Here is a 23,919-nt window from a genome sequence, read left to right on the forward strand (position 1 = left end):
TCACACCAAAGACCAGTCTGTCTTGGTTCCTTTTCCCAGATTTATCATGCCCAATTTCAGCAACAAAAAAAAATTACAAGGCATACTTAAAGTTAGAAAAACATTGTCTGAAGAGACAAAACTTTTTAAAAAGTATCAGAATCAGACTCAGTATGGCAGAGATTTTGGAAAAGACCTCTGAAGGGTCCTGTGGACTCCATATCTTTAGGAGGAGGAGCTATTGACTCTGTGATCCTAGACAAACTTCCCTAAAGCTGGTGGCTCAGACAGTAAAGCGTCTGTCTGCAATGCAGGAGACCTGGGTTCAGTCTCTGGGTTGGGAAGATCCCTTGGAGAAGGAAATGGCAGCCCACTCCAGGATTCTTGCCTGGAAAATCCCATGGATGGCGGAGCCTGGTAGGCTACTGTCCATGGGGTTGCAAAGAGTCGGACACGACCAAGCGACTTCACTTCAAGGGCTGTCACATCCACACTTTCCTTTTTATTCTGTTGTCCCCTGAATCCAGGTCCCCACACCCCTTGGATTATTGTGTCATCTCCTAACTATTCCCCCTGCCTCCCCTTCTTGGCACCCTACATACTGCTCCAGGTTCATTATTCCAAACACCACTTAGCACATACCAGCTCCACCCTTAATACTCCACCGGTCTGGAGCCAAGTCCTGGAGGAACCCTCCCTGCTAGTCCACCCCTTCCTCTGCTATGTCCCGGAGGGTAGCACCTCACTGCTGCTTATGCCCTCTGCCCTGCCTCGGCCTCCTCTGCCCTTATCCACACGTGGGTGAACTTCCAGGCACAGCTCAGGGCCTCCCCATCTCCATGTGAGCCTCAGCCCTCTGTAGCCACACCTTTCTCCATAGGTCTACAGACCTATGTTTTTATCTAAGTTTTTATCTCTACTGTTCATTTCACCTTTATTACTCATTGTTGATGACACCAAAGAATTGTGTAAAGTAAGTGAAGGTGAAGTCACTCAGTTGTGTCCAACTCTTTGTGACCCCATGGACTGTAGCCTACCGGGCTCCTCTGTTCATGGAATTTTCCAGGCAATAGTACTGGAGTGGATTGCCATTTCCTTCTCCAGGGGAATCTTCCCAAACCAGGGATCGAACCCAGGGATCGAACCCAGGTCTCCCGCATTGTAGACAGACGCTTTACCACCTGAGCCACCAAGCTATTTATTAATCACTATGTGCCAGGTACTTTCTGTCCTTACATACTTTACATACTCATTGATCCTTACCAAATTCCCGTAGTAATGGTATTATTACTATGCAATAATATTATTATATTAGCAATAGTATTATCCTCATTTTTCACAAGAGGAAATTAAGACCCAGAGAGGTTATGCAACATATTCAAGGTCACAGCAGTTGGTAGAGCCGAACATCAAATTCAGGTCTGCGAAACTCAGAGCCTATGTTCTTTTTATGTTATGTGACTTCTTGAAAAAACTACGATTGTTTGCTGATCTTTACTAATTCAGCAAACAATCATAGTGTGTCTACTACATACCATGCTCATATGTAGTGTAAGAGGGCTAAAGATCAGTTAGACAGAAACCCAGACTTCAAAAGCTTTGAGGTATACTCCTATATGATATCTCTTTTTCTGTATTTTCTCTTTCCATGTCTACGATAACTACCTTCATACAGTAGAAACTCTGTAAACGCACTATAAACACACAGTTCACTGAACTGTAAATACATGAGGTCAAGGATGGGGGTCTCAAGCAATGCTTTATTCTCAATATTTACCTCAGTATCTCATGCATAATAGATATTCAAGAAATATTTGTTGAACAAGTGAATAAAAGAGTGGATGAAAAAATATTTTTTAAGGATGGAGGGTGGGTGGAATGAATCGGGAAATTGGGATTGACATATATAAACCACCGATACTATGTATAAAATAGGTGGGCTTCCCAGGTGGCGCTAGCGGTAAAGAATCTGCCTCCAGTGCAGGAGATCTGGGTTCTATCCCTGGATCAGGAAGATCCCCTGGAGAAGGGCATGGCAACCCACTTCAGCATTCTTGCTTGGAAAAACCCATGGACATTGGGGCCTGGTGGGCTACAGTCCATAGGATCACAAAGAGTCAGACATGACTGAAGTAACTTAGCACACATGCACATATAAAATAGGTAGCTAGCAAGAACCTGCTGTATAGCAGAGGGAATTCTACCCAATGCTCTATGGTGACCTAAATGGAAAGGAAATCCAAAAGAGAGGGGATATATGCAAACAAATAGCTGATTCACTTTGCTATACAGCAAAGACTAACACAACATCATAAAGCAACCATACTCCAATAAAAATTGATTTTAAAAAAGATAATCAAAAATAAAAAGAATTTTTTTAGGGCTTCCCTTGTGGCTCAGTGGTGAAGAATCCACCTGCCAATGCAGGAGACACACGTTCGACCCTTGATCTGGGAAGATCCCATATACCATAGAGTAAGTGAGCCTTTCTGCCACAACTATTGAACCTGTGTCTAGAGCCCTGGAGCCACAACTTCTGAAGCCTGCAGCCCTTAGAGCCTGTGTTCTGAAACAAGAGAAAACATTGCAATGAGAAGTCTGCATGTCACAACTAGAGAGTAGCCCCACTCACCACAACTACAGAAAAGCCTGTGCAGCAATGATGACCTAGCACAGCCAAAACTAAATAAAATTATTTTTAAAATTCCTTTAAATAAAGCTAAAAAAAAAAAAGAATATTTACAGGGGATAAAGATGTGGAAAGTGAGGCGGGGGGAGGGGTCAGAGGATGAAGTCCTCCATTTCCACGCCCCAAGATCCCGAAGGGGAAAAGCATAAATATAGCAGTTTGAGAGCAAGAAGGAATTTAATACTATTGTCACTGCTTAGCTGATGGATGGGAGTCAAATCGTTCCCATGTTGGATATCTGGCCCACAGAGCTGATTGATAGACTCGGTACAATGTTCCTGCTCCCACACCAGGAAGAGAGGACTCCAGGTCCAGGGTTCCCAAGTTCAATAGCCTTTTCTTTTTTGCTTTAAAAAAAAAAAATTGCTGAAGCATGAGATACTTCCGTTCTCCACTGGCATCTTTTCACTGTGCCCAGAGAAACAATCATATCGCATTCAGGAAGGCAAGGGCTGCAAAGGCAGGGAAACAGGAACTGTCCCCACGGATGTCCTCCCTGAGGGGAGGCAGCCAGGGGCTGGGAACAAATGCTGTGTGAAAGGAAAGCCAGACTACATAAGAGGCTCCAGGTTGAGGGGCTGGCTCGTCCCAGCAGCCGGCAGGACCCTCAGCCACAAAGTCCAGGAATAGCATGTTATTCTTAAAAACACACACTTTCCTTCCCTACCCCAGCCTCACATATTAAATCTCGTGTGAAAGCTGAACAAGGAGCTTGTACTTCAAACTACATTCCAACTCCTTAGACCCAATGCTAGACCCTCACCAGAAAAGCATCCATCTAGCTCATTCAAACACATCTCTGTTAACCCAGCTCTAACCTGGCCACTCTGCTCACTGTCCCCAAGGATGTGTCAAACACAGTCTTACTCCAATCCAACCTTCTCTTCCCCTTCTACCTTCTACCCTTCTCTTCCCTTCCTCTCTGATTAGTAAGCTTTTCCCCATAGGTCCTTGACCCAGAGCATCTCAGTCAGAGTTACCCTCTCTTTACTTTTCAACTTCAGCAGCACTTCCTAAGTCAGTGCTTCTTAATCTTTTTCATGGAATAAAAGAAAAAATATTTCCATTGCACCCAGGGTTAAATACATGAAGCTGATCTCAGCCAGGGCAACTAGCCCAGGAACCCCAGATGCCCGTAGGACAAGGGGAGCAGTTCCTCAGACACACCTGTAATCCATTCAAAGTCACTGCACACAGGAGTGATGGGTAAGCTCAGGTCTACAGACAGACTGACTGCTACAGAGCAGTCTGCATGCTAGACCCAGAAAAATAGGAATATAGGAAATCCCCTGCCTTTGAAGAGCTTGCATGCTAGTAGAAGAAGCAGAAGATGCCTCCATGTACAAACACAAACATACACACGCAAAATCATTTTTAAGTTCTTTATGGACATAAAGATCTTGACCTTTGGCATAAAAGACATATAGACGCTTAAACTCTGACTTTACTACCTATCTGCTGTATGAACTTAAGCAAGTTAATACCTCTCTGATCTTACTTTTCCCATCTGTAAAATAGGGATAACATTCTTATCCTCACAAGATTGTGTTTTTAAATAATCTCTAAATGAGATATAATTTACACACAATAAATTTCACCCACTAAAGAATATAATCCTCTAAGTTTCGAAAAGGATATACTGTCATATATTCACTACTGCAATCAAAATATGAAACATTTCCCTCACCTCAAAGAGTTCCTCCAGCCTCTTCACAGTCAATCCCCTCCTCTGACCATATACTCAGACCCCTGGCAATCATGGATCTGATTTCCATCACTTTAATTTGGACTGTTCTATTACTAATTTTCATATAAGCAGACTCTTACAATCATAGTCCTTGGTGCCTGGCTTCTTTGACTTAGGATAATGCTTCTGCGATTCATTTATGTTGTGTGTATCTAGTTTGTTCCTTTTTATTGTGTGTGTGCTCAGTCACTCAGTTGTGTCCACCTCTGCAACCCTAAGGACGATCCCACCAGGCTCCTCTGTCCAAGGGATTTCCCAGGCAAGAATACTGGAGTGGGTTGCCATTTCCTTTTCCTAGGGATCTTCAAAACCCAGGGATCAAATCAGTGTCTCCTGTGGCTCCTGCATTGGCAGGCAGATACTTTATCACTGAGCCACATGGGAAGTGTGACTAGAATTCCATTGTATGGAAATACAAGCATTTATTTAGTCATTCTCCTGTTGATGGACACTTAGGTTGTTTGTGGGTTTGGGCTTTTATGAATAAAGCTACTATGAACAATCTTGCAAAAGTCTTTTCGCCAACATGATTTTATTTTTCTTGGGTTAATACTTCAGCATTAAATTGCTGGCTTACAGAGTAAGTTTAAGTTTAAGTTCTTAAAAAACTTCCAAACACTAATTCAAAGTGGTTGTACCATCTGACACTCCCACTACCAGTGTCTGTGAGTTCCAGTTGCTCCACATTCTTGCCAACATTTGGTGTTGTCAGTCTTTATCATTTTAGCCATGCCAGTCAGTACATAGTAACATTTCATTGCAGTTTTAACTTGCATTTTACTAATGACTACTGATATTTAGCACATTTTCATGTGTATGTTAGCCATTTATACTTTTTTTTCCTGAAGTGTCTTTTGCCCATTCTGGCAATTGTTAGATTGTCTTTTTATGATTGATTTTTAAGAGTTCTTTATATATATTGGAAAGAAATTATTTGTCAGATATGTTTATCAAATATTCTTTCCTAGATTGTAGTTTGCCTTTTCATTTCAATGGTGTCTTTTGATAAGTAGTTTTGAATTGTGATAAATCTGATTTATCAACAGTTTGTTTCTATTTGGTTAGTGCTTTTTGTAACCTCTCTAAGAAATATTCTCCACTCCAAGGTCACAAGAAATATCCTCTCAAGTTTTCTTCTAGAATTTTTACAGTTTTAACTTTCATGTTGAGGTCTATGGTACATCTCAGATTAATTTTGTATGTAATATGAGGTAAGAGCAAATTTTTTTCACATGTTTATCCAGTTGTTCCAGCACTATGTTGGGAAAGGTTTTTCTTTCCTCTACTGAACTGATTTGTCAAAAATCAACTGACTATATACGTATGGATCTCTTTCTGAACTCTATATTCTGTCCCATTGATCTATTTTTCTATGTTTACATCAATTCACTGTGTTAAATATTATAATTGTAAAATATTTATTTAATCAGATAATGAGAATTCCCCAAATTTGTTCCTTTTTTTAGATTATCTTGATTGTTCTAGTCTTCTGTATTTCTACATAAGTTTTAGAATTAACATACCAATTTACATTTTTTAAAAACCCGTTGGAATTTTGATTAGGATTACAGTAAGTCTATAGACCCTGCTTATTTAGCTTATATGCAGAGTATATTATGAGAAACGCTCGGCTGGAAGAAGCACAAGCTGAAATCAAGATTGCCGGGAAAATAACAATAACCTCAGATATGCAGATGACACCACCCTTATGGCAGAAAGTGAAGAGGAACTAAAAAGCCTCTTGATGAAAGTGAAGAGGAGAGTGAAAAAGTTGGCTTAAAGCTCAACATTCAGAAAACAAAGATCATGGCATCTGGTCCCATCACTTCATGGGAAATAGATGGGGAAACAGTGGAAACAGTGTCAGACTTTATTTTGGGGGGCTCCAAAATCACTGCAGATAGTGATTGTAGCCATGATATTAAAAGACACTTATTCCTTGGAAGGAAAGTTATGACCAACCTAGATAGCATATTGAAAAGCAGAGATATTACTTTGCCAACAAAGATCCATCTAGTTAAGGCTATGATTTTGGTCATGTATGGATGTGAGAGTTGGACTGTGAAGGAGGCTGAGTGCCGAAGAATTGATGCTTTTGAACTGTGGTGTTAGAGAAGACTCTTGAGAGTCCCTTGGACTGCAAGGAGATCCAACCAGTCCATCCTAAAGGAGATCAGTCCTCGGTGTTCATTGGAAGGACTAATACTGAAGCTGAAACTCCAATACTTTGACCTCATACGAAGAGTTGACTCATTGGAAAAGACTCTGATGCTGGGAGGGATTGGGGGCAGGAGGAGAAGGGGACGACAGAGGATGAGATGGCTGGATGGCCTCACCGACTCAATGGACATCAGTTTGAGTGAACTCCAGGAGTTGGTGATGGACAGGGAGACCTGGCATGCTGTGATTCATGGGGTCTCAAAGAGTCGGATACGACTGAGCAACTGAACTGAACTGAACTGAGCTGAAGTCTATAGATGAATTTGCAAAGAATGAGCACCTTAGCAATACTGATTCTTCGAATCCTTTAGTTCTCTGTTTGCTGCTGCTGCTGCTGCTAAGTCACTTCAGTCGCATCTGACTCTGCGCGACCCCATACACGGCAGCCCGCCAGGCTCCCCCGTCCCTGGGATTCTCCAGGCAAGAATACTGGAGTGGGGTGCCATTGCCTTCTCCAAGTTCTCTGTTTAGGTCTTGATTAATTTCTTTCAATGATGTTTTGTACTTCTCAGAGTAGATATTTTGCACTTTTATTAAATTTATTCTTAAGTATTTGATGCTTTTGACACTATTATAATAATACTTTTAAATTTTATTGTCCAAATTTTTGGTGCTAGCATAGGCACATATAATTGATCTTTGCAATTGGTTTTGTTGTCCATAACTTTTTAAGAGCACTTATTGTTCCAATAGGGTTTTTTCTTTGTTTGTTTGTTCTTTGTTTGTTTAGATTCCACAGTAATAATGCCATTGGAGAATAAAGGTAGTTTTACTTCTTTTACAAAGTTTATACTCTATTTCTTTTGCTTGCAATACTGTACTGCCTAGGGCCTTCAATACATTACTGAATAGAAGTAGAAAGAGCATTTTCCTGATCTAAAGAGAAAAGCATTCAATGTTTTACTATTAAATATGATATTAGTTGTAGAATTTTTCATTGATGTCTATTATCAGATTGAAGAGGTTATGTTCCTCTCTGGTGAGAAATTTGATCAGGATTGAGTGTTGGATTTTTTCCAAATTTTTCCCCCTGTTTTTATAGAATTGATCATATGGCTTTTCTTCTTTATTCTCTAAATGTGGTGAATTACACTGATTGATTTTCAAACATTAAACTATCCTTGCAATATTTGTGATAAACTCCACTTGGTCTTAATAAATTATCCTCAATAAAATTTTAAAAATTATTCCTTTCATGCATTGTTAGATTTAGCATGACAGTAATTTGTTGAGGAGTTGTTTTTTTATATCTATATCTATGTTCTTTAAAGAAAACAGTCTTCAGTTTTCTCATAAAGTCCTCTTTTCTGATTTTGGAATCAGTATAATGCTGATTTCGTAGAATTATTTGGGAAGCTTTCTCTCCTCCTCTGTTTTCAGAAAGAATTTATGTAGGGAATAGCATTTTTTCTACTTAGATAATTAACAAAATTCTTCATAAAATCATATGGATGGGCTGTCTTCTTCATGAAAAGGCTTAAAATTAGAACTTTTTTCTTTTTTTTCAATTTTTTGTTTTTCCTAAGTCAATTTTGTTATGTTTTTAATGGATTTGTCTATTTTAATCTCAATTATCATATTTATTGACATAAAATTATTTATAAAATTTTTCTTATTGTCCTTTTAATACCTGTAGCATCTATATTTATATTCTTTCTTTCATTCTTGATTTTGGGGGTTCTTAATTGATGAGCCTTACTAAGGATTTATGAATTTTATTAATCTTTTCAAAGAACCAACTTTTAGCTTTATTAATTTTTCCATTGTTTGTCTTTTTTTCTATTTAATTAACTTTAGTTCTTCATTATTTCCTGCCTTCTATTTCCTTTGTGTTTAATTTGTTCTTTTTCTAGCTTCTTAAGGTAGACATGGAAATCACTGATTTTAAACATTTCTTCTTTTCTTAAAAAAAAAGTATTTAAAGCTTTAAATTTTCCTTCAAGCCTTTCTTTAGATGTATACCAACGTTTTGTTTCATTCAGTGAAAACTACTTTCCGATATCTCTTGTGACTTCCTCTCTGAGACACAGGTTATTTATAAATGTGTTGTTTAATTTTCAAATATTTGAGAATTTTTCTTGATACTTTTTTATTGATTTTTAATTTAATTTTATTATAGTCAGAGAATACATTCTATGGGATAGGAGTCTTTTGAAAGTACTGAGAGTTATCTCATGGTTCAGCTTATGGTCCAACTTGGTGAATATTCCCTGGGCTCTTGAAAAGAATGTTTTTCCTGCTATCATAGGGTGAAGTGTTCTATAAATGTCACTAAGTCAAGTTATTGACTGTGTTGTTCTAAGCTTTTTATCCTTACTGATTTTTAAAATTTACTTGTCCTAAAAATTACTTAAAGAATGTTATTAAAATCTCCCATTATGGAGATTTCCGTGGTGGCCTAGTCATTAAGACTCCACACTTCAACCGCAGGGAGTACAGATTGGCTCCTTGGTCAGGGAACTAAGACCCCATATGACATGTGGTGTAGCCTAAAACAAAAAAATCTCCCACTATAATTGGATATTTGTCTGTCCTTTTAGTTCTGTCACATTTTCCTTCTGTTATTAGATGTATATTTAGAGATGGTATGTTTTCCTGATGAACTGACGCTTTTATCATTATGAAACAGCCATCTTTTTTTTTTTTAAACAGCCCTCTTAATCTCTGAAAATACTCCTTGACTTAAGTCTGCTAATGTTAATATAGCCATATCAAATTGCTTGTACTACTGTTTAATTATATATGTTTTTTCCCTTCCTTTGACTGTAAACCAATATGTGTGTTCTTTGTATTTAAACTGTGTCTCCTCTAGATACCGTATATACTTGAGTCTTGATATTTTTTTACTCATCTGAAAAATCTATCTTTTAAATAAAGTATTTAGTCCATATTCATTTAATGTAACTATTAGGATCATTGGGTTTAAGCCCAATCTTGCTATTTCTTTTCTATTTGTCCCATCTAGATTTTTTCCCCTGTATTTCTCCTTTTCAGCCTTCTAGCTTTTTTTTTTAATTAATGGAACATTTTCCATATTCCCATTTATTTCCTCTATTGGCTTTTAAATTATATCTCTTTGGATTTTTTCTCTTAGCAGTTTCTCTAGATATAACCACAACCCACACTGCAATGAAGATGGAAGATTCCGTGTGTCACAACTAAGATCCAGCACAGTCAAATAAACAAAGTAATTAAAATAAAATAAATATTAAAAATAAGATAGTCCTCTGATTTAAATACATATTTATTTTGTCTTTCATTTCAGTTGATCTGAATTTTCATCTGGTATCATTTTCCTTTAGCCTAATAAATTCTGGGAACAAATTCTCTCAGCTTTTCTCTATCTAAAAGTGCTTTATCCTACCTAAGATTTGAGGGATATTATCACAAAATATTGAACTCTGGGTTAACAGGGATGGTTTTTTCCCACATGTCATTCCATTTTCTTCTAGCCTCCTTTGTCTCCTATGAGAAGTCAGCTCTAGTTTGTTTCTTTGTTCTCCTACATCTAATTTCCCCCCTCCCCACTTCTGGCTGCTTTAAGATTTTCTATTTATTTTGGGTTTTCAAAAAATTGACTGTAATTTCCTGAACAGCAATTGAATTGATGAACATTGAAACTGGACCAGCCTGTTCAGATTGCAGATTAAATCTCTGGAAACATTTCTTAGTATACTTTAGTCTACTTCACAGTTTCCCAGCTAAAAAGGCATTAAAAAGACCTTGAAGAGGAGAGAGATTAGATGCCCAGAACAAGGAGGTAGAAAAATAAAGCCATGAGAAAAGGTTAACATATTGTTATACTAGAAGATAAGAAGTCTGGAGGGGCTCATGAAGAGAAAATGCACAGATACCTAATAACAACTACATAAATGTTGAGCTCTACCTAAGTAAAAATTTATTTTAATATCAGAGTTGTTTGTCTCTAAACGTGAGTTAATAATGGTCACTGAAGTATCCAAATAGGAGCAGGAAGAGTCCTTGTCTAGAGGCTGGAGAAGATGGTTCTGTCTTGGGCTGGGAATGAGCCAGTCAACATCTATGTTTTCATCAAATTGTAGCATTCTATAATTCAATTTCAGAATTTTGGGATTCTCTTTCATTCATTCATTTAACAAATACCAAATGCCTATGATGTGCTGAGCGCTGGGAATACCATAGTGAGCAAAATAACACAGTTTCTGTCCTTAAGGAATTTACCCATCAGCAAAGGGATGAGAAGAAATAATTCTGGGCTCTAGCACTAAGGGTGTAGATAAGCTCTAAGAAAGGGTTTGCTTCGTTGTTAAACACAGCAGTTTTGTAATTTGTATCCCGCTCCTGTAAATCTTTTAATATAAGATAGATTCTCATCTACCTGGGACACTTTAAAATGTAATCAGGGAATGCTTGTAGACAGAGGAATGAACTCTCTAGTCACTTGAAATCTTTTCTATTCTTGTGAACCAATTATCATCTGAACATATTTGGGACTATGTCAACTTAGAATATTTCATTCAAGATCTTCATGCTACTTCCTAATCTCAAGTAAGCAAAGTTTACAAGATGGGAAAAATCTCTTTATCCTTCTGTTTAAAAGGGAAACTGAGCAAGATTATTTCCCAGGACCAAAAGCCAAACTTTGACAAATAACCGTTATTACCATTAATATTTACTGAATATCTACTATGTGTTATGGACCTACCGGCCTAGGTATCTTAAGTACATTATATTATTCATTCCTTCCAATAATCTTAAGGCTATGTATTGTTATTAGCACTTTAAAATGAGAAAACTGAAGCCCAGAGAGTAAATATAATTTGTTAGTAAGGAGCAAGATGAGGAGTCAAGCCCAGATCTAATTCTAAGACTTCTGCTCTTTCCCTCTGTACTGTAGTATGATCATACACAAAGTGTATATAGTAATTGAGTTTGCAATTCTCTAGGCTCTGCTGGCCAGGAGGCATCCATGGCATGCCCTCCCACTCAGGGAAGACACATCTTGCCCCGGAACGTGGAAGGTCCTAGCTACACAGGTTAGAGAATAGCAGGACCCTGAGCCTTGAAGACCAAGCAACGTATCTCCTAGTGGCTAGGTGACAGTGCTCCTGATGAGGCGATGGATCTACTGCTAATTAAAGTCTTCATTTGAGCTGGGTCCAGCCTCCTTCCAGGGCCAGAGGCAGTACAGATTAAGCCCCTAATCCAGGTGACACTGACTTGCTTTCTGATGCCAGAATCACCCTCTGATATATTGGGGAATATATTTTCCATTTGCTGATTGGGTATTAGTGTTATCCTTCTTACCAATTCTGTAGGAAACCACTGACATGATTACCATTATCATACTCTTTAAAACATCCTGGAAGATAGTTTATAAGAGAAGGCACAGGTGGAAATCCCTCAGAAGTCAAATACCAAAGCACTGCTATATCCCTCAAGAAGCCTTTTCAAACCCAGTTTGTGTGCTCCATTATTACACTTAATCATATGCCAGTTCATAGCACAGTTATTAGTGTATGTTTCCCATCCACTTTACTACATACAAGTCCTAGTGAAACAACTTTCGGAAACAGATAGATCTGGATTCAAATTCAGTCTCTATCACATACTACTTCTATTTGGAGTTAGGCAAATTGTTGAATTGCTGAATTTCTCTGACTCTCTGTTTCCACGTATTAAATTTGGGTTGACAATATTCCCCGTTAGAGAATAATTCTTGGAATTAAAATAGACAATGCATATAAAAATCCTAGCTAGTTAACTAATAGACATTTGGCCCAGGGTTCTTTCCACCTGGAAAGCAGAGGCCATACCTCTGTCATCTTTGCGTCCCTCCAAGTACCTAACTTAGATGCTTGAACTTCCAGAATGTTCAGTCTCTGTTTGCTGAGTGAGGAAAGCACTCTGAACTTGCAACCAAAAGGTCATACTTACTGCCTGTGTAGCTGTGAACCCTACGCTTCCCTTTGATGAAACTCAATTTTCTTACTGGTAACATAGAGTTGATACCATTTATTTCATCTGGTTGTTGTAAGGATGCAGTAGGCATCCCTGTGCCAAGCTCAGTGCTTATAAACCCTGATTATACATTAGAATTAGAATATGGGAGCTTTTGAAAAATACTAATCCCTAACCCCACATAGGTCCTGAAAAAGAAGTCTCTAGGGATGGGGTCTTGGCAATGTATAAATTTCTACAGGAGCTTCTAGTGGAGAATGAAGGCTGAAAATCACTAGCACGTGTCTGAGGAACAGCAAGCACCCAGTTAAGTGTTCTTCCTTCCAGGTAGAAGTAGTAGAAATGGTGACGACGGGAGCAACTTCCTAGGGGAAGGACTCACTCTTTCAGAATCATTCCACACATATATTGTCACTTAGAACTTCATATTTTAAAATTATTTTAAAGATTGAAATACTGCTAGGTTGGTTATATTTATAAATATTTATAATTTAACCTGGTGGAACCCTTTGAAAGCATCTGTTCCACACCCCTCATTTTGTGGATAAGGAAACTGAATCCCAGAGAGAGGAAATGGTTTTCCCCATGTCTCATAGTGACAAGAACACAAGTCTGCAAACCACCAGACTGTTGTACTGGATAATGAGATTTTGCTCAAGCTACCAACTAACTGAAAGCGATGGAAGGGCAAGACCTTGAACAGGTGCACAAACCTTGTGCATGATATTATATGTGCTACAGCTACAAGAACAGTTCAAGCAGGGATTCTACCCTGATGGAGAGATTAGAGATTTTCTGAGAAAAAGGTAGAGAAAGGAAGGTGGATGTTTCTTTCCTTGCAGTATTGCCTTGGACCAGGGGTAGGGGGATCACTGTATCAGTGCATCAGGAAAAATCATCCTCATGCTACCCTGGGCACCTAATCTAAACTCAGTTGTTACTGTTGTTGTTGTTTATTCTTAATATAATATGAACATTATAAGCCAAGTTTGCTAATACAGACTGACCACATCAGAGGTTCCTGGAAAATTCATATTTAAAATGTACATAATTGAGATTTCCTGCTGTGACTGGAATCTGTACAGATCAATTCTTCCAGCTAGAAAATCCGGATAAAATATTTGAAGTAAAAGCATCAATTTGAAGGTTCAGAGAGCTACCAAGACATCAAACACTTGAAGACAAAGACTTTGACAATGAAGAGATGAGCACAACTTTCAACTTTACTATCTTAGACACATTTGTTGATTTAAAAGTGGGGACTATGAGGCTGGGAGAATGAGCAGAGCCGCTGGCAGCCTTAAACACTGGGAGAGCAAAGACTGGAGTCAGGATCCACCAAGGAAGAGGAACTCTGATAAAACCCTAGGCTTTCACTTAGGACCTCTAAAAGGTAACATTTTAGGAGTGAATGTCAACTAGAAATAGACAAAAAATGATAAACCTCAATAAGGATAAACCTCAGTGAATTCAGTCATCGGTTGGATTGGGATAATTTCCCTCTAGACTTCTGCTACAAGCAAATGTATTTATTCTCTGAAGCAAAAGAATGTCAGTAAGAGCTTCTGATATTTTATACACAATACCCAGGATTCAAACAAAAGTTACAAAAGCAACAGGAGACAAGACTGAATGTGTGAAAAACAAGAGGGGAAAAAAAACAGAAAATGAGAGACCCAGAGAGACCCAGACCAAGATCCATGAGAGATTCAGATCCTGACATTATCAAATTAAAATAACAGTGAATAATATACTCAAAAATAGATAAGATGGAAAAGTTTCCTCAGACAACTGGAAAATATTTTTTAAAGAATCAAATGGAAATTCTAAAACTGAAATAAATACAATAACTTAAATTCAGAATTCAACAGATAGATTTGACAGCACATTAGACAGTTGAAAGTAGATTCACAAACCAGAAAAAAAAAATCAATAGAAAATATCCAGACACAGAGAAAAAGAGAGAGAAGTACAGAAAAGAGTATGAGACATATGGACACGGTGAAAGGTCCAACAGACACAATATTTGTCTTTAAGGAAGTGACAGAGTGAATGGGATAGAAGCAGTATTTGAAGAGAAATCAGCTGAGAATTTTCCACAACTCATTAAAGGCATCAAGCCCCGCACTGAGAATCTCTGTGAATCCAAGCAACAAAATACAAAAACAAACCAACCAAACACACCCACAACTAGGCACATTACCGCAAAACTGTTGAAAACCAAGACCAAGGAAAAACTAAAAGAATATGGGGCAGGGGGCAAGGGAAGGGGAAAATGGAATCACATTACTTACAAAGAAGCAAAATAAAATTGACAGATGACTTCCCAACAGAGACTATAGAAACCAGAAGGCAATGACATATTTTAAAATGCTGAAGAGAAATAACTGCAGTCTAGAATTTGATAACGCATCAGAAAAAATTATCGTAAGTGAAGCTTAAGTTTACCATTTTCAAACAAACAAAAAAGAGATTTCATCAAAAGTAGGCTAGCACTGAGAGAAAAAATAAAGGTAGTTTTTTAGGGAGAAATAAAATTATCCCAGATAGTATATTGGAGATGCAAAAAGGAAAAGAGGAAACAGAAACGATAAATATGTGGATGATTCTAAAGGAATATTGTATAAATTGACAGTATCATGTAATGAAACCCCAGTTCCCAAAGCTGCTCACCTGGTGGAGGCAAAACCACCATAGTCACTCAGGTGATAATTAGAAATCCTTCCACATTTTTCAACCATCACATTTTTTCTCACTTTTCTTCTTAAGCCACAGACGATTTATCTGCTAATCATTAATACTAACTTTCATTATTATTGTTAGATTAGTTCATCTTTGGCCAGGATTAGTTGATCTGTTATGATAATACTGTTCCAGTACATCTGAACATGTCTTCTTCAGTACACTATGTACAAATGCCTGTACAGTCTTTGCCAAGATAATCTGATGAATTCTTGGCCCCAGGATCTAATAATATATATTTAAAAAGTAAAGGTCTATTTTCTCCTTCATTGCTATTTATTTTCTGCTTCTGCCACCGACAGTGTTGGAAGCTTTAGTACACTTTGCTCTATACCAGCACCAATTATTCAATTCAGAGTCACAACCACAGCCATCTTCAGTTTCACCCAAATGCAAACCTCTCTTTAAGCTAAAATTAAGCACAGTTTTGAGTATGGAATTTAGGCTAATCAGGTATCAATGCAGTGCAGCTCTCTCAGGTTTTTAAATTTAAACTTGCTAGTATGTCATTGTTGGAGAAGGCAATGGCACCCCACTCCAGTACTCTTGCCTGGAAAATCCCATGGATGGAGGAGCCTGGTGGGCTGCAGTCCATGGGGTCGTTAAGAGTCGGACACAACTGAGTGACTTCACTTTCACTTTTCACTTTCATGCATTGGAGAAGGAAATGGCAACCCACTCCAGTGTTCTTGCTTGGAGAATCCCAGGGACGGGGGAGCCTGGTGGGCTGCCATCTATGGGGTCGCACAGAGTCGGACACGACTGAAGCGACTTAGCAGCAGCAGCAGCAGCAGCATGTCATTGTACATTATTGACTAGTCTGTACTCTAGATACTCAAGATGTAATGGGCCCAAATGTTGATTCCGTCTACTGGTTGTTATTTAGTCAATAAGTCATGTCTGCCTCTTTTGTGACCCATGGACTGTAGCCCACCAGGCTCCTCTGTCCATGGGATTCTCCAGGCAAGAGTACTAGAGAGGGTTGCCATTTCCTTCCCCAGGGGATCTCCACAATCCAGGGATCGAACCCATGTCTCCTACATTAGGGGCAGATTCTTTACCACTGAGCCACCAGGGAAGTCCTTCTATTGGTTACTTACATCTTTTTTTTTTAATGTAAGTTTCAAAGAAGTTCAGGTGATGTTAAGTGAGACAAACTATATTTATTCATTCAATAAACAATTTTTGAGCACTCAATACAACAAGATTCCTGCAATGACATAAACTAGAATTAAGACAATTGAACATGGCTCCTATCCGCCATCCAGCCCCTATTCTCACATATAGTAGTCTGTTTGTTTTAGTTGCTAAGTTGTGTCTGATTCTTTGCAACCCTATGGACTGTAGCCTGCCAGACTCCTATGTCCATGGGGTTCTCCAGGCAAGAATACTGGAGTGGGTTGCCATTTCCTTATCCAGTATATATATATATTTATATACATATGCCTTTGGAAGCAGAGAAGTGGAGAGTGAATCTCAACATCCCCAGTATCTTCTGGATGTATTTTCTTGAAGTAGGCCAACAAATGGGTACTACTGACCCTGAGATTGCTAGAATTACTGTTTTTGTCCTAGAAATTCCAACAATAGATCACAGAAGCATCCCCAGCAATATTTAAGACAGAAAAGATAACTGACACCAGGGATTGCCAAAATTCAGCCGGGTGTTAATAAATTTGGATGGGAACTCCCTGCTGGCTAACTGAGCTGGTTAGCCGCAATTATTTCTTCTATTTCATTAACCTTATTAATTTGACCCCCCATTTTTTGTTAGTGAATTTTTGGACACCACTTAATCAAAGATTAGTGAAATTTTATTGATATGAATTTTAATTAATATGCCCTCAAGGAACTTGCATTTTATTGGAGGGGCTAGTTAAACTAATCAATAATTATAATGCAATTTAATAAATTCCATAATAGAGATATGCATAGGATGGGATTATCCCAACCAACCAAACAAGGGGATAATTGACTTTTTCTTTTATCAAGTTTTTCAAGAGACCAGGATGATCATCTTCATTGTAAACACTTTTAGACTTTGAATAGATTGTTAAGAATGATGGATTTTAGATCTTTGTCAGACCAACAGCTAAGTGTGTTAAACTAAATACTACAAATGTATCACCACTATCCCCTATTGCAATTTTCTTTCATTGATTATATTCAATGCTATCATCACTGTGGTTATTATTTCAGTGGTTCTTAAAGTTAGAGCCACATTAAGTCCACTCTTAAACTAAGCTAATTAACTCCTAAGCAGGTGTAATCATGAACTCTATTTGACTATGCTAGTGGAAAAAAGGCCAGTTTAAAGAGGTTATAAAAATTATTAAACTTAAAACTAACACGAGGGAGAAGAAAGATCCCTTCAGGGCAAAAGCTTTTTTATTTCTAAGAATAGAAGATATGGCAACAGGCAAAATCATACAGTTGGAAGTTTAACATTTTATAAGGCATCTGGGGAGAAGTCAGAGGAGAAGGCAGTCCAAGGTTGATTTCTTATGGACAGTACAAAATGAAGGAAGACTGGAGACCAGAAATCCCCAGACACTATAATCTTCTCAAGGTTCTTACCTTGCTCTCCCTGCACAGTTCTTCTACAGCCTCTTCTTCCAATCTACTTTAGCAGTCGGCCAAATAGCAGCCGACTGGTCTGGTTACAAAGGAATTCCCCACCCCCAGGAATGGCTACAATAGGGTTTCAAAAATGCAATTTATAAGCAAAAATTTACAGCAGGAAACATGAAAGGAATCGGGTTATGCATAAACCATGAGACATATCTGCCAGGGCTCTCTTCCTTAAAAGGCTGGATCTAATTATACAGGGAGCCATAAAGGAGATGAGTTAGAGTGAATGACCCCCAGAGTTTCACATTCCCAAGACTAAGGGACAAGGGGAAGGGGAGGACTTTGGTGTCTCTCTAAACAGAAATAACTCCAGCTTAGCGATGAGCTATGTGTCCCTTCTTTCTGTGATCCTCTGGGTCTTGGTCCCTTTCATGCTCTTGTATATTTGCCCAGTTATGTGTCTTGGTTTGTTTTATCCGAGCCCTCTCCTGACTGATTACATTTTATCTCTCGGTTTAATGGGCATGTAAGAGTACAGGATCTTCCACCCCCATGTCAGAGCAGACATCTTATTTCCTAGTCTTTCATTCCAGTGCCCACCTAATAAAACATGCTGAGCTTAAAAGGATGTAGGATCTGCTTCCACAAATCCCCAGTTTAAAGCTTAGTTGTAGACTCTTCCTTCCCCTCCCCTGCTTGCCTCTTTAACAAGGGAAAGCAAATAATGTTACCAGAGTCTTGAACTCCAGCTCTTATCTCTATCTCTGCATTCTCCAAAGTATCACGTGATGGAAAAAAATACAAGCTTTAAAGTTCAGGGGGACTTGGGTATAAATCCTGATTCTGCCACTTCTTAGTGTTGTGACCTTGGACGAGTGAATCAATATATTTAAACTTCATTCCCCCCCATCTGTACAATGGGAATAAAAGAGCTACTTTGCAGGGCTTACATGATTTAATGAAATGATAAATGTAAAGGTGCGAGCCATATAATGTACATTTAGTAAGTGCTAACTATTAGAGAGAAAAAACTCTTCAATTTTAGGTATATACTTTTTTCGTCCTCACAATAACATTGAAGTTCATATCCACAGATGTCTCACTCTTAGAATGTTATGGCAAATGAGACCTACATTGTGTCAGTTCCTGATAGCATGAGTGATGGACAGTAGCAGATCTTCTTACTTATAACTTTGGTCAAGATGTTGTCGTGCTTTCTTTTTGTGTCAGATTTCCAGCCAAACCAGGTGATGAATTCGCAGAGCTAAACCCGTATCTCTGCTCCAGTAATGGACAGAATCATTTCTCAACCTAATCCCACCCAATCCTGGGTCTTTCTTATTCACCATTTGGAAAAGAAAGTTAGCCTCCTTCAAGAGAGAACGTTCCAGAACAAACAATGGCCCAGATTTTAACCAGGAACAACCTGGTGACCATTCAGAGACTTATCATGAGTCCAGAAGCAGGGAACTGCTCTATCATTCAGTAAACACTTCACAGTTTTCAAAGGGCTTTCATATTTCTAACCTTCTGGGAAGGCCAATTCTTAATTATTTACATATTCAACTCTCCCCCTGTCTCCTCCATTGAGGAAATACTAATTAGTCTGTTACTTATCCATATTATTTGGTCCATGTCAATCTCCAGGAGGACTGACACCATGTGTAACTGATGTAACATTGTATTTCTAGCTTCTAGCCTAGTGCCTGGTATAAAGTGGGTACTCAATAAATATTTGGTGAATGAAAAGAAGTTACAATACCCATATGCCCATCAATCTCTAATAAACTATTTTTTATCGGGCTAACAAGTTTAGTTGGAAAATTAATCTAATGTCAAGACAAATGTCATGACATTTCCCAAAGCCAAAAGTAAGTATCTTTTTGGATAATCCCAGTTACTGCTCCACAGATCATAGAAAAGGACTGTAGACACCCCTAACTCTCTCTGCTAATGAATTATCATCTCATTTAAGAAGCCAGCTGAGTATTTTCTTCCCAATTCCATTTCATCAGTTTTACTTAAACAGCTGTCAACTCTAATAGGTTGTTCCTCCAGATTAATTCTGCTCACTTTAAAAAAAAATTTATTTTGTGTTGGAAGTATAGCCGATTAACATGGCTGTGATAGTTTCAGGTAGACAGCAAAGGGATTCAGCCGTACATATACATGTATCCATTCTTCCCCAAACTCCCTCTCATCCAGGTTGCCGCATAACATTGAGCAGAGCTCCCTATGCTCTACAGTAAGTCCTCATTGGTTATCTATTTTAAATATTCTGCCCACTTTTTTAGAATGACTGATGACCCATCACCCCCATTCTGATCTTTCTATTCTTCAAGATCTTCCTTCTAGAAGATAGCAATATCATTTAGAGACTGTCTTATCAAAGTGGTCCAGGACTTAGGAAGCATCCTAAAATTCATTATACATATTTTTTTAATTTTAAGAAATTTTTAGATTTCTCTAGAGTGGTCTTTTCTGATTCCTCCCCCATAGCTTTTTCTTTTTCTTTTTTTTAACATTTTCCTGTTAGAGACTCTCAAAATAAACAAGTATTGAGGGAGGTGTGATAGAAGCCCTGAGATGTGCTTCATTCCTGGCCTTACCCCAGATGCACTGCAGCTGTGCCCGAGGCTGCCAACACGGCTGAATGACATGTCATACACACTGTCCATGACCTGTCCTGTCAGCCAGTGCCAAAAGTTGCTTTGATTAATTTTATTTTTAAATGCAATTGCTGTGTGGGTGGAGCATAGATCCTGCCTCTGCAAGTTTGGAGCAGGGCACATAATCTGTCTCTTTCACCTCTTTGTCCACTTGCAAAACTGGTATGGCAATAAGATTTGTCTTTACACATTGATATATAGTAAGACATAAACTATCCAGGACCACTGATAGTTTGAGCATGAAAAAGTGCCATGCGAACAGCTCGAAATGATGTTTTCTGAACTCTCTGCATCAAACCTTGTATCTTTAACAAGGTTCCCTCGGCTGTGTACTGAGTCCCCAGCCCCAGCCTTTACTAATTGTATAAGCAACAAACACAGATTCATCTTAGGGCAAATGAAGCCAAAAGAATTCCCCTAAAACATACATCGTGGCATTCAAAAGAGTTTGGATGATCTAACCCACAGCTCCACAGGCAATGAAGGCTGGCCTCCTTTGGGTACCTACTCTGTGCCAGGAACTGTGTTCAGTACTTTACATGCATTAACTATTCAGTCCTAACAATTACCCTATTGCTACTGCTGCTGCTAAGTCGCTTCAGTCGTGTCCGACTCTGTGCGACCCCATAGATGGCAGCCCACCAGGCTCCCCCGTCCCTGGGATTCTCCAGGCAAGAACACTGGAGTGGGTTGCCATTTCCTTCTCCAATGCATGAAAGTGAAAAGTGAAAATGAAGTTGCTCAATTACCCTATTACACAGGTGCTATTATTAAACTTCATTTTATAGGTCAGGAAACTGAGGCACAGAGAGATTAAATGGTTTGCTTGATATCACACATCTAGTACGTGGCAGAGTCCAGATTTGAGCCAGCTGGCTTAGCTGTCACACTCTACTGCATTTCCAGATAATGAGAGTGGCCATTCATGTGCCAGCCATCGGGCCAAGTACTCTACAGAGACTGTCTTGTTAAATCCCCAGAACAGTCATCCCCATCTACAGATGATAACACTGAGACTTCAAAGAATTAATCTGCCAAGCATCACAGAGCTAGAGAGTAGGAGGCTCAGAGACAGGCTGTCTGATTATAGTGTCTGAGAGCAAAGGAAATACTAGATCATGTTGAGAATGTCAGTGATGAACTCTAACTTCAGGGTCTTCCATGCAAGACACCCTCATCCTTCAGAAGGTCATGCAAATGTCCTTGCTAGATCTGGTGAGGAGGGAGATTCCTCTGGAGTCTGCACTCTAAGGAATGTGCAGAAAAGACAAGGGCAGAATGAACTTCCACATAGGCTCCTGGAGTCTACTGAGGCAGGCTTTCACCCATGATGAGCCAGCAGGCTTTTGGACGGCCAGGCTAAGGGTGGGTAGCTCACAGCCAAGGAAGCCCCCTCCCAACCACCTTCCACATGGCCCCAGCAGCTCCACCCACCCCACCCCCAGCAACACAGGCTGCGTGTAGCATTCAGGTGGATGGGTTAGATTCACAGAATCGCAGCCTTAACTCTTAAAATGGACACTCTTCTATTCTCACCAGGATGGCCCCGGAATGTTTCCGTCTTCTGTGAATCTAATCTCTGAGATCAGTCTTCCATTTGCTGAAGTTTATCCTTTGCCATCACATGAAGCAACACTCTATTCAATCCACATTTGCCTTTTTAAACTTTTTTTTAACTTTTTATTTTGTATTGGAGTATAGCCAATTATTTCATGGCATCACTTCATGCATACATGCTCAGTCACTTCAGTCATGTCCAACTGTGAGACCGTATGGATTGTCGCCTGCTAGGCTCTTCTGTCCATGGGATTCTCCAAGGAGAAAATACTGGAGTGGGTTACCATGCCCTCCTCCAGGGGACCTTCCCAACCCAGGGATCAAACCCGTGGCATCTCCTGCATCTTCTGCATCACAGGTGAATTCTTTACCACTGAGCCACCCAGGAAGACCTGGCATCACCACTTCATTGCAAACAGAAGGGAAGAAAGTGCAAACAGTGACAGATTTTCTTTTCTTGGGATCCAAAATCACTGTGGACAGTGACTGCAGCCATGAAATTAAAAGATTCTTGCTCCTTGGAAGGAAGGTTATGACAAACCTAGACACCATATTGAAAAGCAGAGACATCACTTTGCCAACAAAGGTCCATATAGTCAAAACTATGGTTTTTCCAGTAGTCATGTACAGATGTAAGAGTTGAACCATAAAGAAGGCTGAGCACCAAAGAACTGATCCTTTCAAATTGTGGTCTTAGAGAAGATTCTTGAGAATCCCTTGGACAGCAAAGACATCAAACCAGTCAATCCTAAAGGAAATCAACCCTGACTATTCATTGGAACGACTGATACTGAAGCTGGATCTCCAGTACTTTGGCTACCTGGTGTGAAGAGCTGACTCATTGGGAAAAGACCTGATACTGGGAAAGACTGAAGGCAGGTGGAGAAGAGGGAGACAGAGGAAGAGATGGTTGGATAGCATCACTGACTCAATGGACATGAGTTTAAGCTAACTCCAGAAGATAGTGAAGGAGAGGGAAGCATGGCGCCCTGCAGTCCATGGGATCACAGTCGGACATGACTTAGCGACTGAACAACAACAACATAGCCAATTAACAATGTTATGATAGTTCCAGGTGAATAGAGAAGGGACTCAGCCATATGTAATACATGTATCTATTCTCCCCTAAACTCCCCTCCCATCCAGGCTGCTACATAACATTGAGTAGAGTTGTCTGTGCTCTACAGTAGGTCCTTATTGGTTATCCATTTTAAATATAGCAGTGTATACAGGCAACCATAAGTTTGTTGTCTAAGTCTGTGAGTCTCTTTCTGTTTTGTAAGTTCATTTTTAGATTCCACATATAAGAGATACGATGTTTCTCCTGCTCTAACTTTACTCATTACAACAATCTCTAGGTCCGTCCATGTTCTGCATAGATTTGCCTTTTTATGATCAAATATTGCCCCCAGTATAATAAGGAATACAGCAGAATTGTGCAGGACCAGAGGAAACAAAGATAGGCCTGGGAGAGGGAAGAGAGAGATGTAGAAAAGAAACTCCAGGTTTGGTGGTTTGGAATTCTGGGGCTGTGGGAGACAGGACAAATATTTCGGTGATGAAAGGGGCTAGTGAGTAGGATGGGGGAAAAGGGGGCAAATGGGGGATATCCTCTGCGACTTCCAGCTCCACCAGGGAGGGCACCAGAAAATGTGGTCACACAGTAAACAGTTCCCCAAATGTGGCCGGCCCAGGTCTTTCTCCTTTGCATTTCCTATCATCTCAGCCCTTCCCACTGAGACCAAGTCCATCTATTCTGATGTGATTAAAAAGAGCTCACTCGACTCCCTCCTCCCTCGAAGACC

General features: G+C 39.2%; 1 long non-coding RNA gene across 2 annotated transcripts in view; it reads right to left on the minus strand.

Moving 5' to 3' along the window:
- LOC138447170 (uncharacterized) overlaps window positions 1-18,205 on the minus strand; it is a 53,490-nt gene extending 35,285 nt beyond the window's left edge. The window contains exon 1 of one of the 2 annotated variants that reach the window (XR_011259695.1): window positions 17,895-18,205. This is a non-coding gene — a long non-coding RNA (uncharacterized lncRNA). The remainder of the gene's footprint in view (window positions 1-17,894) is intronic. The other variant, XR_011259696.1, reaches the window with a different exon arrangement.
- Window positions 18,206-23,919: the final 5,714 nt, after the last annotated feature.

This window comes from Ovis canadensis, chromosome 1 (genome assembly GCF_042477335.2).
Source record: "Ovis canadensis isolate MfBH-ARS-UI-01 breed Bighorn chromosome 1, ARS-UI_OviCan_v2, whole genome shotgun sequence".
In the NCBI taxonomy this organism is placed as follows: domain Eukaryota; kingdom Metazoa; phylum Chordata; class Mammalia; order Artiodactyla; family Bovidae; genus Ovis; species Ovis canadensis.